A 13,501-nucleotide genomic window follows, 5' to 3' on the forward strand; every position below is an offset into this window, starting at 1 on the left:
GGTTCTAATGTAGAGTAACCTCATAGAGGAGAACTCACGTGTGGGAGTAGGCTGCTGAGAGGAGCTACTTAATTAGGTTTGGACCAGTACTTTATTTTTTTTTTCTGGCTTTGCTTAACATGTGAGATTGACTTCCAGTGTTTTAAATTTAACTTCTCCAGATTGCAGCAAATGCCCCCCACTTTTTCTTTTCACGCTGTGCTCCCACTTCTGACTTTCCGTTTTCCTTTTATTTGAATATTAACCTGATGAATATTAAATGTATTTCTTTCAAAGTTTTACTGTGGTGAAGAATGCATAGCTATGCATTCCACCCTTGCATGGACAAGGCATGGATGTATCTCCGGTTCTCTTCTCTCTTCTTCACACTCCCAAGCCTTCCCTCCTTGTAATGTATTCACCGTTTTCATGGAGGCCCCTAATTTATCACTCTAGGTTCTAAATCCCTAGTTACTGTTCCCAAGTATTTATTTAAACTCTAAGGTTTTAATGAACTGTTTAAGAGTTTTCAAAAAAAAAAAAAAACAAGTAGTCTCATTGCATTTATGCAGAAAATTAAAGTCTGAAATTTGTCCCATGTGTTATTTTAAGTTAGCATTTGCCATGTGTGTTGTTTTTAATGAATCAATAAGTCTCTTCGCTTCTTTGGCTAGGGAGTCTTTTTCTGTATTTTACTGAGCAAAATGTCGTTTAAAAAATAGTGTCCAAACAACATAGGTTTTTGTCTATTTGTGAAAAATACTCTGGATAATTATGATTAGCTTGACAAAAAAATCCTCACAATAAATCAAATCAAGGAACTTTGGGGAATTTATTAGGAGCCGGCAGGAAGTTATGATGGAAACATCTGACAAATTTGTTAGTTAGCAAAGGTAGTTTATTTTTAATCCATTATACACAACTCTAATAAAACGATGCCGGTGGAATGGCAGGGTTTAATGACCTTCCTAATAGAGGGTGTTACTGTTTTAGAACTGGGAGATGTTACAGTTAACCAGATGAGTCTCCACCTAGGTTCAGTTATGGACACGATTGTAGCCCAAATTGATTTTTCTTCTTCATAGAACCACATCCTTCCTCCGCCTATTCCGACCCCACTCCCATATCTTCCTCTCTCCAATCACTTTTCTCAGCAATGGTAAAGAAAGAAATCTGGCTACCAGACAGAGAGTTCATTACTATACAGATCTATCAGATGGCCTGTAGGGGATGCAGTCCTTAGAGGAGGGGTGAGGGTCTCACACCAACAGGTATTCTTTTTCATTTATTCCAAACCTAGATTCTTAAAGGACTCACATATGAAAGTAGGACTAAATGAACGGTCAACACATCCTAGTGGTTTGCAGAAAAAAAGACTTATGCTTTCTTCCTTCATTTTCCCTCTTCCCCTCCCTCACCTCACAATTTGGCTACTCATAGAGATATGTATGTATATTCTGAATGCACAAGAAAACAGGACCCATAAACCCCAGAGCTTTTATAATGCACATTCATATTTAAATAGTAATATGAAATAATCGATATCAGGCAATTGCATCTGAATAGAACATTGCTTTGCTTCTCATACTGACTTTTATGCGTTTTGGTGGTGTGCTTTACAGCTGCAGAAGCTGGGGGTTGGGGAATGCAATATTAATTATCACATCATAAAGTCAGACTTGATTTTTCCCCCTAAGTCAGATTGAACAAGTTGCAAACTGCAGTTTTGCTTTCGCATTCTTTTTTTTTTTTAATTTGGGAAAGGACGTCCTTTTTTTCCCCCCAGCATAGGTGATGTAGGTAAGTATTTGTCTAGGAGAATGGATTGCTTTTAGTGCCTCCTGTTTAATAATTAGTGGTGCAATTCAGTTTGGGAATACAGCGGTCGTTTTGTTTACATTATAACAGGGGATTAATACTATTAAATGAATGCTACAGTTATGACCCGGGGAGAGCGCTTTAAACAAATACCGGGATCCCATGCTTATACGCTGTAATTGAGTTCAGAGAAGACACTTGGGGTAAATTATTACAGATGGAAGGAAAGCATGCCCTGTTTGTCATATACAGCTCACAATTAAAGGGATTTATTCCTTTTTTTTTTTTTTTCATTTTTTGGGGGGGGGGCCAATGACAAAAAGCTGAAAATTAAAAAAAAAAACAGAATGCTTAACAAATGATAGATGAGATTTGTAGCATGTTTTGGTTCATTTCCAAAAATAATACTTTAGGTGCAAAAAAAGGGGGGAGGGGTAATTTTTGCCATAGGAGATTAATGGAGTATGATATTTCCATTTCAAAAGACAAGTTCCTGCTTTGGTTTGATTTGCATGTTTTGTATGGCTTCAGAAAGGCATGATCTCTGCCATTGGAAGAAGAGAGAACCCTGAATTATTATAGAAACACTTCCCGTTTGAATTAAGAGAATATGCTCTGGAAAATAAAAACTGCTCTGACGTCAATTAAAAGTAACAGGACGATTTCACTGGCTCAATACTATTTCTCACTTTAGATTAGAATTTATCTTTATATATCCCTCTTAATTCTCCCTAGTTCGCTGCTTCTGGATTTGAAGATGTTTGCGGGGCATTTCCCCCCCCCCCCCGCAATGTTGCTCCCTCATTGAAATCTAAATTTTCCGTAGTGCTGCTTGTTAATAATAAAAATCGTCTACCTTGCACTATTAAACAGTAGAATAGTACTACATGCACTTTTTATTGGTAATAACTGTAGCAAATTAAAATGCCTACACACAGACATTAAAACTTACATACTGCATTGTTATCTGAATATATAATCACTATTTCAGGACACTACCCCTCGATTAAAGTAGTATTTGCTTTTGAATATTTTTCTTAACCTCAAGTTAACTCTGACTGCAATTAATAATACATCAGATGAAAATAAGATTTAGACTTTTAACCTCATGCCCATTAAGGGTTTGGAAGACAGGTTTTTTACTTGTTTGTTTGTTTGTTCTTTGGGGGGGGGAGGGTAAAAATGCAATTTCTAAGTTGCTAAGTAAGACTTCACATCATGAGAGGAAAAAGTTTGAAGGGAAACAAAGTTAGAAGTCAGATTTGATCTTTCTAGTACTACAAGAATAGGGTACTAATGGGCTGCAATCTGAATTTCTTACTGGCTATGTAAGTGAAATCTGTATAGGCATTTGCATATACACATTTATCGCTCTGAGGATATATAGACATTTTCTTTCAGTTAGATTTCATCAATTCTGAGTCTGAGTCAAACATAATGTACTGTGGTGCAGAGTAGGGATATTTAGTAATTTTTTTTTAAACTATGTCGTTTGAAAGGAAAAAAAAACACGTGGATTTTGAGGTTTTCCTCCTTATTTGCTATGCATTTTTCCTTCTCCTGTTTGAAATACATTAAAAAAAAAAACTAGGGACACTATCATATATTTGAGTTAGTTGTCAAAACACTGGGCAATTCATTTTAAATAACAATGCAAACTTCTCAATTTAAAGTAGCGATCCATCCATCTGCAGCAAAGGTTCTCAGAAACACTTGTAAAACTCACTTGATTGAAGAACCTCTACACCAGAAAGGGGGTGGGGGTGGGGGAAAGTGTTCTGGGTGAAGAAAGTCTAGACTGATTACTTATACCTAGAGGTTTTCTGGGTCATGTGGACGCATAAAGGGGAAACGAGCAACTATCCGAGGAACTATCCACTTCCTCCCCATCTTCTGGATAAAATGTTAGTTCAGTCTGAATGTGGGAGGGGGCGCTGTGGCAATGACTTTTCCCCTAAGCTCTTCAACAGTCGCAGCGTAATTGTTTATGTAAGTCTCTTCCCTTGGGTTCTTTATCATATTTTAGTCATTATTTCTAATAACAATACTACCTAGCGGTAGCCCCTGACATATACATTTAAAAAGAGGATTATTGGACCGAGTTAGAGGCACTCAGCTCCTGGGTCGGTGCTAATTTATTTTTTTAATCCCATTTTAATTCAGTAAAGAAGAAAAACAATATTTTAATACAACAGGACAACACATTACAATTATTTTAAATTTTATTTAAATATCCAAGAGAATTGTTAGATATTAAAGGCTTCTGTGAAACACGACTTTTCATTTTTTGTGGATGAATTCTTTGTGTGTATGTGTATTAATTTAGAAAGAAATGTAGCTATTTGGGCTATATACTTTTGAATGTAGAATATATTCTTTTAAGTGACAACATTGTTTTTTCATATATCATATTTTACTTGAACTTTTTCCCTTATCTGTGTTAGAAAAAGACAAAGAAATGGTCAAAGAAATATTTTAGAAAGCCTAAAATGGAATTTCTATAATTTATGCTATGTTTCGCACAAATTGAATAGTATTTTTTATTTCCTTTCTTACCTTAATGTGTGTACGCATGTATGTGTATACATAAAACACCACATAAGCATTTAAGTTATCTATTGATGCTTAAAATTTTCCACTAAAAATTATGTATGTATATATGCATATATAATAGAATTTGTTCAAAGATAGAAGAATATTTTTTTTTATTAACTTTGAATGCTAAATGAATTTGTAAGTTGTAATTTTTAAAGTGTGATTCAGGAGTCCCAGCAACATTTTAAAATACATATTCTAGGGGAAATTTTCATTTCCTCACAAAATAGCAATGTTTCTATAAGACACATGTAAAGGTACTCTCACACTTCAAAGCCATGCAATTCTGGCTTGCAAAGATGCATGCTTGGCTGTGTTGTGATGTGTGTGCAAACAAGATCAATTTGAACTTTGGTTTTGAATTGTAGGCAGGAGATTGTAAAACTGGATTGACTTGAGGGATTTTGATTGATTGAAGGATTGACTAGCTTATGCCTTCGAAACTCTTAAATGTGCATTCAAAAATTTCCTCTTCAAACCTTCTCATATTCTCAATTTTAATTCATTATACTGAACTCTCTTTTCTGCCAAATAACCTCTAAATGTTTTCTTTAACGGGGGTGGGGGGTGGGAATAAACCTTTCAACACTCCATGGAAAGGTTATAGTAAAACAGCAGTTAATGAAAGTGGCCGCTGCTTTTCCATTTTTGTTCAAGTTTCTTCTAAGATACAGTATATCTCTCTCTCTCTCTCTCTCTCTCTCTCTCTCTCTCTCTCTCTCTCTCTCTCTCTCTCTCTCTCTCTCTCCATTTCCCACCAGACAACTTCCATTCCCCTCATTACTCCCTCCCATTATTGGATCTCTGTGGCCAAGAGACAAATTCCTCTCTCTTTCCCTTTCTCCCTTCCCTGGCTCCCTTCCTCTAATAATGTCTCCTGTTTTTGCTCTCCTCCCCCACTGTGAGCGCCTCTGGAACTAGTCAGTCAATGCCATTTCCTCGCCTCTGGACTGTGTACTCAACCAACATGTATTGGAAAGAACGTTTCATAGTTAGTATGAGATCTAATCCCTTCAGCGCCTGGTAAACTTTGAAAGTGGATGATAGACAGAGTAAAGGAAAAGTGGGCAATTTAATTGAAATGGGCAGTCCTGTTTTATTTTAAGGGATCAGAGTTAAAGGGAGACGCTTCTCAGGAGCAGGCAAAAACTGAACTGCCTTAGTTCTTCATCAAACTTTTCTTTTTAAAGCAGAATCCTTGAAACACTTTAGTTACCATCACCTTTAAACATACACACACACACACACACACACACACACACACACACACACACCTCTCCTTTAGGATAATCGCTTTTCCTCTGTAGCTCTACTGGGCAAGTGCAAACAGATGATTTGTTGTCAGATTTGGAGGGAAAAAGTATTTCTGCAAGACATTTTTGAAAGAACTTAGCCTGTTGCCCCTCCCATTCTCCCTACAGCAGCTGCTACCAACACGTTTTATTCATAGCTTTAAACACTAGAGAGCACCTGTTTTGTTGTGTATTTCAATGTGTATATGTTTGCATGAATTTACGTATTAATGTTCTTGAGCTTCAGGCTCAGTGCCTGTAGGGTTAAGTGTCCCAAGAGATTGAAAGGAAAGGTGGGCAGGTATATTGCAAGGGACTCCAGCTCAGGAAAGGAAATATTGTAGAAAGAAATCAAATCAAAATTATCAGTGCTTCTGTTTGCATCTTTGGGAGAGAGGGAAGACATGAAGAGGGGAGAAGGAAGAGATGGGGAGAAACAAAGAGGGGGAGAGAGAGAGAGAGAGAGAGAGAGAGAGAGAGAGAGAGAGAGAGAGAGAGAGAGAGAGAGAGAGAGAGAGAGAATGAGAAATTCATTTTGTCTATTATTTAAGTCATTTTATAATACTCATAATTTAATTCTGTATGTTCAAGTTGAAATAAAACCATCTATTAACTCTCCATCAGTTATAGATATTATGGTAGACAATTGTTTATACATGGGAACTTAAGAAAAAAAACACTTTTAAACAATTTTACACATCTGAAAATATGATATACATTGGAATAGTGTTGAGTTAAATAGATGTTCCTGCATATAAGAAACTACATTGCCATTCAATTTTCTTAGAATAAATCTTTCCCTTCCACTTTCCTTCTTTCTCCCCCCTGACCTTCCCTTCTTCCCTTCCTCTTCACTCTCTCCTCTTCTCTCACAGAATTGTGGGAAAAATGGTTTGGCATTTTTATTTACAGAACTATGCTGTTTATATGAAGGACAAATCAGGTCATTTCACATCTTTCTATATGACAAAGTTTGTTGTGAGCAGAGAAAATTATTTTAAATTAAGGGCCATTGACTATTCATGTAAGTTTCATTGTTTATAATCAATCAGAACTCTGTTGTGGTTATGCCTACTTCTAGGGGTGGGAAGGAGTGGAAGAGAGAGGGTGGGTGCCTATAGGATGAAGTAGCATTACATTTTAAGGTTTTATGTGGCTACTTGAGTACAATGTTCCTAAGAGCTTGCATAATTTTGTTGATAGTCACTGTTTATTTGTAAATTGACCACATTTCTCTTCAGCCTAAGCACACTGGGGATAGAAAAGAGAGGGGAGGAAAGCAGAAGGGAAAGAGACAAAGTAATGAATGAAAGAAGGGTAAATGAAAGAGAGAAGGGGCAAGTGGAGATCCTCTCTACTGTGTAACTAGTAGTCAGCCTTCCAGCTGAGCCTTCCCCTCCTCTTCTATCTACTCCTCCTCCATTTTCTCCTCCTCCTTTTTCTCATTCTCTTCTTCCTCCATCCCCTTCTTCTCCTAGTCCTCATCTTCCATCCCCTCTTCCTCCTCCTCCTCCTCTGCTATATATATCCCTTGCCATGCATAATATAAAAATTCTGGTCACTATCTTCCTTTTATATCCTTACCTAATTCCTTTGTAAAGTCTATACTTTTACTTGCAAGGAAGGAAAGAACAACAACATGACAAATAGACTTTAGGATCTTCATGACATTGGCTGCCTTGAGTTGTTTTCCTGAAACATAAGCCCTCTTCTGTTCATTTTCCCTTTCTTATAAATAACCCACACCGTACCCTTAATTCTACTTATATAGAAATTGGTATTATGAATAGCCAAGGTTCATTATTCCTCAGTATGTCCCAGTAGGGACATTCTGAAGTTAAATGAATTGTCTTTAAGTTCTTAAAAAAGAACTTTAAAAGCTCTCGAAATCCAAGAAGAATGTGTATTTTTATATTTGGCTTATTTATGTCTGTACTCTAGTCTCCTGCTCCTGAAAATTCATCTGTGACCCCTGGTATTCTGAGCTTTGACTGGTGTGATCACACTTTATCTTGCAGAGACACAGATTCATTTTGTCATTCCTGATGATCTTCACGCCTCACTCCACCACTTTAGGGTCATCTGCAGATCTCTCTCTGTCATACCTTTCTGAGAACAGAAATCAACATCACCATTTTTAGGAAGGATGTGTTTTCAATTGATGTGACTCTTGATCAACAATTCCCTATTTACGTTGTCTTCGCTATTGTGACTGAAGTCCCATGAGGGCAGAGATAGTCTTGTTTGCTTGCGCATGTATCAATAGCTCTTAATACAGTGCCTTGCATATAAATACTTAATAAACATTTTTTCATCCATTCACTTACTCACCTAGATTGTTAACTGCTTGAATGTCTCATTCAACTTTCTCTGCCACTCTCACACTTTACAAATTGCCTAATATCTTACAGCTAAATAAGTTTTTGTTTTTTGTTTTTACTTTTTTGCTTTTCCAAAGCCAATCAATTTACAATTTTTAATTTGCAACAGCATCGACTTAGAACTCTCTCTTCAATATTAACCCAGTGGATAGTATTGAAGAAGTAAAGCATGATTTAATGTAAAAAGCATTGTATTTGAAATCAAAGGAGAACTGACTTTTGTTATCTCTGCCATTTACTAGATATGGGTCCCAGAATGTTTATGCCTCAATTTCCTCATCTGTAGGTTAGCAGTGCTATATTTATAGTGCTTCTACTACAAAGCTGTTGGGAAGATCAGATAAGATAATGTATTTTTTATAAGTTGCTTTATAGCACTTAGAAAAATCTTAAAGTGCTGGATAAACATTACAAAGATTCTTCCTAATACCATGTATGGTAGTGGGATGCCCAATCCTTCCTTCATCACAAGGGCCTGTCTTTTCTTGAACTGCTAAGAACTATGGAAATAAAGACTTGTAGAACTGTAAGGTATAGAGTAGAATCCACCTTGGAAATTACATTAGAGTTTTTGATCAAGCAGTCACATTCTGTAGAGACCACCTCACCCAAGAGGGGAGAGTTGTAGGCCCCTTTTTCCATTGGTTTCTAACTCCATTCATAAAAGGAAGGTAATTAAACAATGTTGAAGGGGTCTCATAACCTTTAGGATACTAAGAAAACTTGCAAAAATAACTCACTTAACTACTGAGGTCATAGTATTTGTAACATAAACTTCTGGGAAAAGAGATTCTACCACAGGCTCTTATTGATTATAAACATGCACAGATAAGAGCACCGGCTCCAGTGTTGAGAAGACCTGGAGATCGAATCCCGGGCTCAGACACTTAGCACCCACCCAGAAACACCTGGCCGTGTAACCTTGAGCAAGTTACTTAACCCCACTTGCTTAGGGGCGGCCAGGTGGCTCAGCGAGTAAGAGCACCGGCTCCAGTGTTGGGATGACCTGGAGATCGAATCCCGGGCTCAGACACTCAGCACCACACCCAGAAATAACTGGCCGTGTAACCTTGAGCAAGTTACTTAACCCCGATTGCTTAAAAAAAAATAAATAAATAAACATGCACAGAGTCATGTATCATCACTGTACTACAATATGGGACATTCTCCAGTACTGTTAGTTGCTGGTAGAAATCTTAAATTACTATTTCATGCCTTCTATCTACTGGCATAGAGTTCCCTGAACACAATGCCTGCTACCTTAGCCATAGAAGAACACCATGGTATCACTTTGCTTGGCCCCTCAGGTGACTAGCTTCAAGTACAAAAAAGACAAGAGGAAGATGACTGAAGACACTGTTTTGATACAGACAACTGTGATGCATCATAGTAACTAGAATACTGGAAGGAGCTGTGGGCTATATCTTATTCTTTAATCTTTGTCAATTCAATGAAATATTTATTGAACACCTACTATGTGCAAGTCACTGGAGTAGTCTCTTGGGAGGGAGATGAAAATTAAATAAGTCATAGTCTCTGTGCTTGTAGGGTTTACAGATTAATGGGGGCAGTATGGGATAATGGAAAGAGACCTGGATTTGTAGGCAAAAGGCCGGGTTCCAAATCGTGCCTCTCTTCCTTTCTATCTATGGTCTTCAGATTCTTCATCCATAAAATGATCAGATGATCTCAAGAACATTTTCACCTCTAAATCTTTTGGTTCTACATTTATACGAGGGAGTACTATATATGTATTTGAATGACTGTTACAATAAAAATAATTCTGGGTAAATTATGAAAAAAAACATGCCAGCAAAGGGCTTTGTGAGATTGCAAGTGTTATGTTTGGAGAGGAGGGAGGTCTGTGATTAATTTAAGGGCATCAGTAAATGCTTCTTGGAGGAAGAAGTATTTCAATTGGACCTTAGGTTGATAAGTATTTAATTATTATGGGAGGCATAGGGGAAGACATGACGCAGAAGTGATTGAGGGCATTGCATGAGCAAAGACACAGAAAGGTGGGACACACACAGGGGTGTGCAAGCAAATGTTTACTGAGTGGCCCTATGGGGGAAAAATGTACATATGATACACTCTTAAGTTTCATTTCCTTTGTTAACATTTTCTCCATTTTCTTTAGTCTAGTCATCAATAAATCAGTAAACCAAACTCTGATCTAGAGCATTTACTGATTTCTCAACTATAAAACTAACAATGAAAATTTTACTATTGGTTCTTGAAAGTTAGTCTGAGCTGTTTTCAGCACATCCCTGGCATACCACGGGAGTATATGGGGCATGTACAGGGAATAGTGACTAATTCCATTTGGATCATAGATTAAAATACAGTAGTAAAAGTAGGGTAGAATAAGGTTGTGAAGGGCTTTGATTGCTAGGTTGAAGAGCAGTGAAAAGAAAGAATAGAGAATAGAATAGTTTTAGGAGAACTGAGTTTGAATCCCAGGTTTGATGCTACTTAGGTATGTGACATTGAACAAGTTGGTTAATCTCTCTGTGCCTCAGTTTCCTCATCTGTCAAAAAAAAGGTTTATACTGTATTAAATGAGACCTAAGGGTTTTTAGCTCTAACAAAATCCTATTTGAATTATTAGTGACAAGAGCGGAACATAGTTTTTAGTCTATCTTAAATGTAAGCGTAATAGGAAACAAACCAAACAAGTCAGCTCTAATTGACTAAGATACTTTCCTTTAAACTACAAAAAGCAATTGACAACTGAAGGATAGCAATCCAGTCTATCGCCTTCTGGGCCAAACTGGTATGCACAATGAAGAAAATTCTAGGTTTCAAAATAAATCTCTTAAAGCCTAAACTTGCTTTTTTTGGTATATATTGAGAAATAAACATTTTTAAAATAGTTTTAAAGTGATAAAATATTATTGAAATAACTTCTTGAGAACTTAATAGAATATGATGGAACAGAGAAAACAAAAGTATGTGAGAACAGTTTAGTTGAGGTCTATAGACTCTCATTAGAACCTTTAGGAGATATTTTTGTTTTGTTTTTGTTTTGGCAGAAGGTAAAGGATTGATGGAACTATCTCTCCCAGGCTGGATATGCAGCCTTGAGTCCCTCACAACTCAATCCCAATACTGATCAACTCAAAAGCTTTAATCTGCTCTAGTTTTCCATCCTGGGTTGGTTCACCCTTGTGCAGGTTGGTGGTGGCCCTATGCTCCTCAGGGGATGATTATATCGATAACAATGTGGAGACCAATTTGAGTTTAACCCTATTTCAACTCTGAACTCCCTAATTCAAGAGATCAGCCAACCTCAGTCACCCCAGAAGCACCAAGCCACCATGGCTGTCAGAAGGAATTTTCAAAGAAAAAAAGTAAATTATTTTTAACTGTACACAGAAACACTTACTCAGTTTGCTACTGGAATCAGATGGTTCTGGAGGAGCGAGTGAGGCTGGTGACTTTACACAGCCCTCCCTCACTCCAATCAAATTCAACTGAAAGTCATGTCATCATCTCCCTGATCTCTTTGTCCTCTTCAAGAATGAAGGACAGGGGCGGCCAGATAGCACAGTGAGTAAGAGCACTGGCCCCAGTGTTGGGATGACCTGGGGGATCGCATCTGGGCTCAGATGCTTAGCACCACACCCAGAAATAACTGGCCGTATAACCTTGAGCAAGTTACTTAACCCAAATTGCTTTAAAAAAAAAAAAAGAATGAAGGACAAACTACACACACAACCTGGACTTCGAAGAAGGCCCGTGTTTCAAAACTTTCTGAACCTTAGTTTCTACATTTGTACAATGAGGATAGTAACAGCTCCTTTGTTCTTGGAGTGTTGGGAGGACACAATGAGCCAATGTATGTAAAATGTTTTGCAAACCTTGAGGTATTATGCAAATATCAGTGATTCCCATTTTCTTTTTCCTCTCTGTTCTCCACTGATCACCCAGATGCACAAGAAAATACAGTAGAATTTACTTCAGCTCCACTTATAGCCACAATTCAATGATATGTCAGTCAATGAATATTTACTAAGTTCCAGGGAAAGAGTTAGCTAAGTGCTAGGGATATATAAAGAGGTAAAAGATAGTCCCTGCCCTCAAGGAAATCACAATCTAATGTGGGGAGACAAGAAACCAATATGTACAAGAAAAACTACTTAAGGATAAATGAAAATGAATTAAAAGAGGGAAGGCCCTAGAATTTAGAGGGGTTAGGAAAGGTATCTTACAGAATATGGGATTTTAGTTGGGGCTTGAAGGAAGCCAAGTAATCCAGTCAACAGAGATGAAAAGGGAGAGTATTTCAGGCCAAGGACAGTCAGAAAAATGCCCGGGGAAGGGGTGGGGAACCTGCAGCCTTGAGGCTCAGTGTGGCCTTCTAGATCCCTTAAGTATAGCCTTTTGACCAAATCCACCCCTGTCCCAGAGCCAAGAGATGAAGTATCTTGTTCCTGTAGCAGCAAGAAGGCCCTGGTTCCTGGACTGAAGAGTAGGGGGAGGGGATTAAGGTCTAAGAAGACTGGAAAGGGGTGGGGAGTGGCATGGAGAGAGAGGTTATGAAGGGCTTTGAACACCAGATGGAAGAAAATTTTGTATTTGATCCTGAAGGCGATAGGGAGCTGCTAGAGGTTTTTGTTTTGTTTTGATTTGATTTGTTGTTTTTTTGTTGAGGGAGCATAAGTGTATGTGACACAGTCAGACCCATTCTTTAGGGGGAAATGTTTGCAGATCAGAGAAAGAGAAGCTTGGGATGAAACTAAGGCTTAGTTATCACCACCTATCAAGGCTTATTTTTATAAAGTCATTCCTACCTCTGTTTTAAAACAGCTTTTAGATGTGTGATTTCATTTTTTAAGATGAAAACCTGAAATACAAAAAAAAAATAGCAGTAGCAAGATATCAATAGGTCATCAACCTATTCTTTGTCATAATATACAAGACTTCCCATTGGCTGATAATATAAAAGGCATTATTTAGGAAAGATAGTTAACTTTATTGTTTTATGATTGCATTCATTCATAAGTATTTACATATTTATTTGCATTGTACATATACTTCTTTTTGGTAACTGCCATTTTCATATATCAAAAAATGGTTTCCAGGGTAGGTTAGGTGGTGCAGTTAATAGAGCACCATCCCTGGAGTCAGGAGGACCTGAGTTCAAATCCAGTCTCAGACACTTAACACTTTTGACCTTGGGCAAGTCACTTAACCCCAATTGCCCTGCCTTCCCCCCTCCAACAAGCCAAAAAAAAAAATGGTTTCCAGTATGAGTTTTTATTCATAGACTAATCTAGCTGATTTTGGAGAGGTTTGTAAGAATGGTATAGTGGATATAACATTGGTCAGGAAGACCTAGCTTTATATCCTACTTTGATGATTACTAGCTATGTGATTCTGGACAAATAACCATAGTATCAGTTTCCTTATATGTAAAATAGTATCTATGTT

General features: G+C 37.4%; 1 long non-coding RNA gene across 1 annotated transcript in view; it reads left to right on the forward strand.

Annotated features, from left to right (window-relative positions):
* Positions 1 to 1,174: 1,174 nt before the first annotated feature.
* The window catches only part of LOC138152702 (uncharacterized), a 44,491-nt gene continuing 32,164 nt past the window's right edge, over positions 1,175 to 13,501 (forward strand). The window contains exon 1 of the long non-coding RNA XR_011166177.1: positions 1,175 to 1,250. This is a non-coding gene — a long non-coding RNA (uncharacterized lncRNA). The remainder of the gene's footprint in view (positions 1,251 to 13,501) is intronic.

The sequence above is a fragment of the Petaurus breviceps genome, unplaced genomic scaffold (assembly GCF_028583685.1).
Source record: "Petaurus breviceps papuanus isolate PSGF00001 unplaced genomic scaffold, PetGlider_PUasm1.0 151, whole genome shotgun sequence".
NCBI lineage: Eukaryota > Metazoa > Chordata > Mammalia > Diprotodontia > Petauridae > Petaurus > Petaurus breviceps.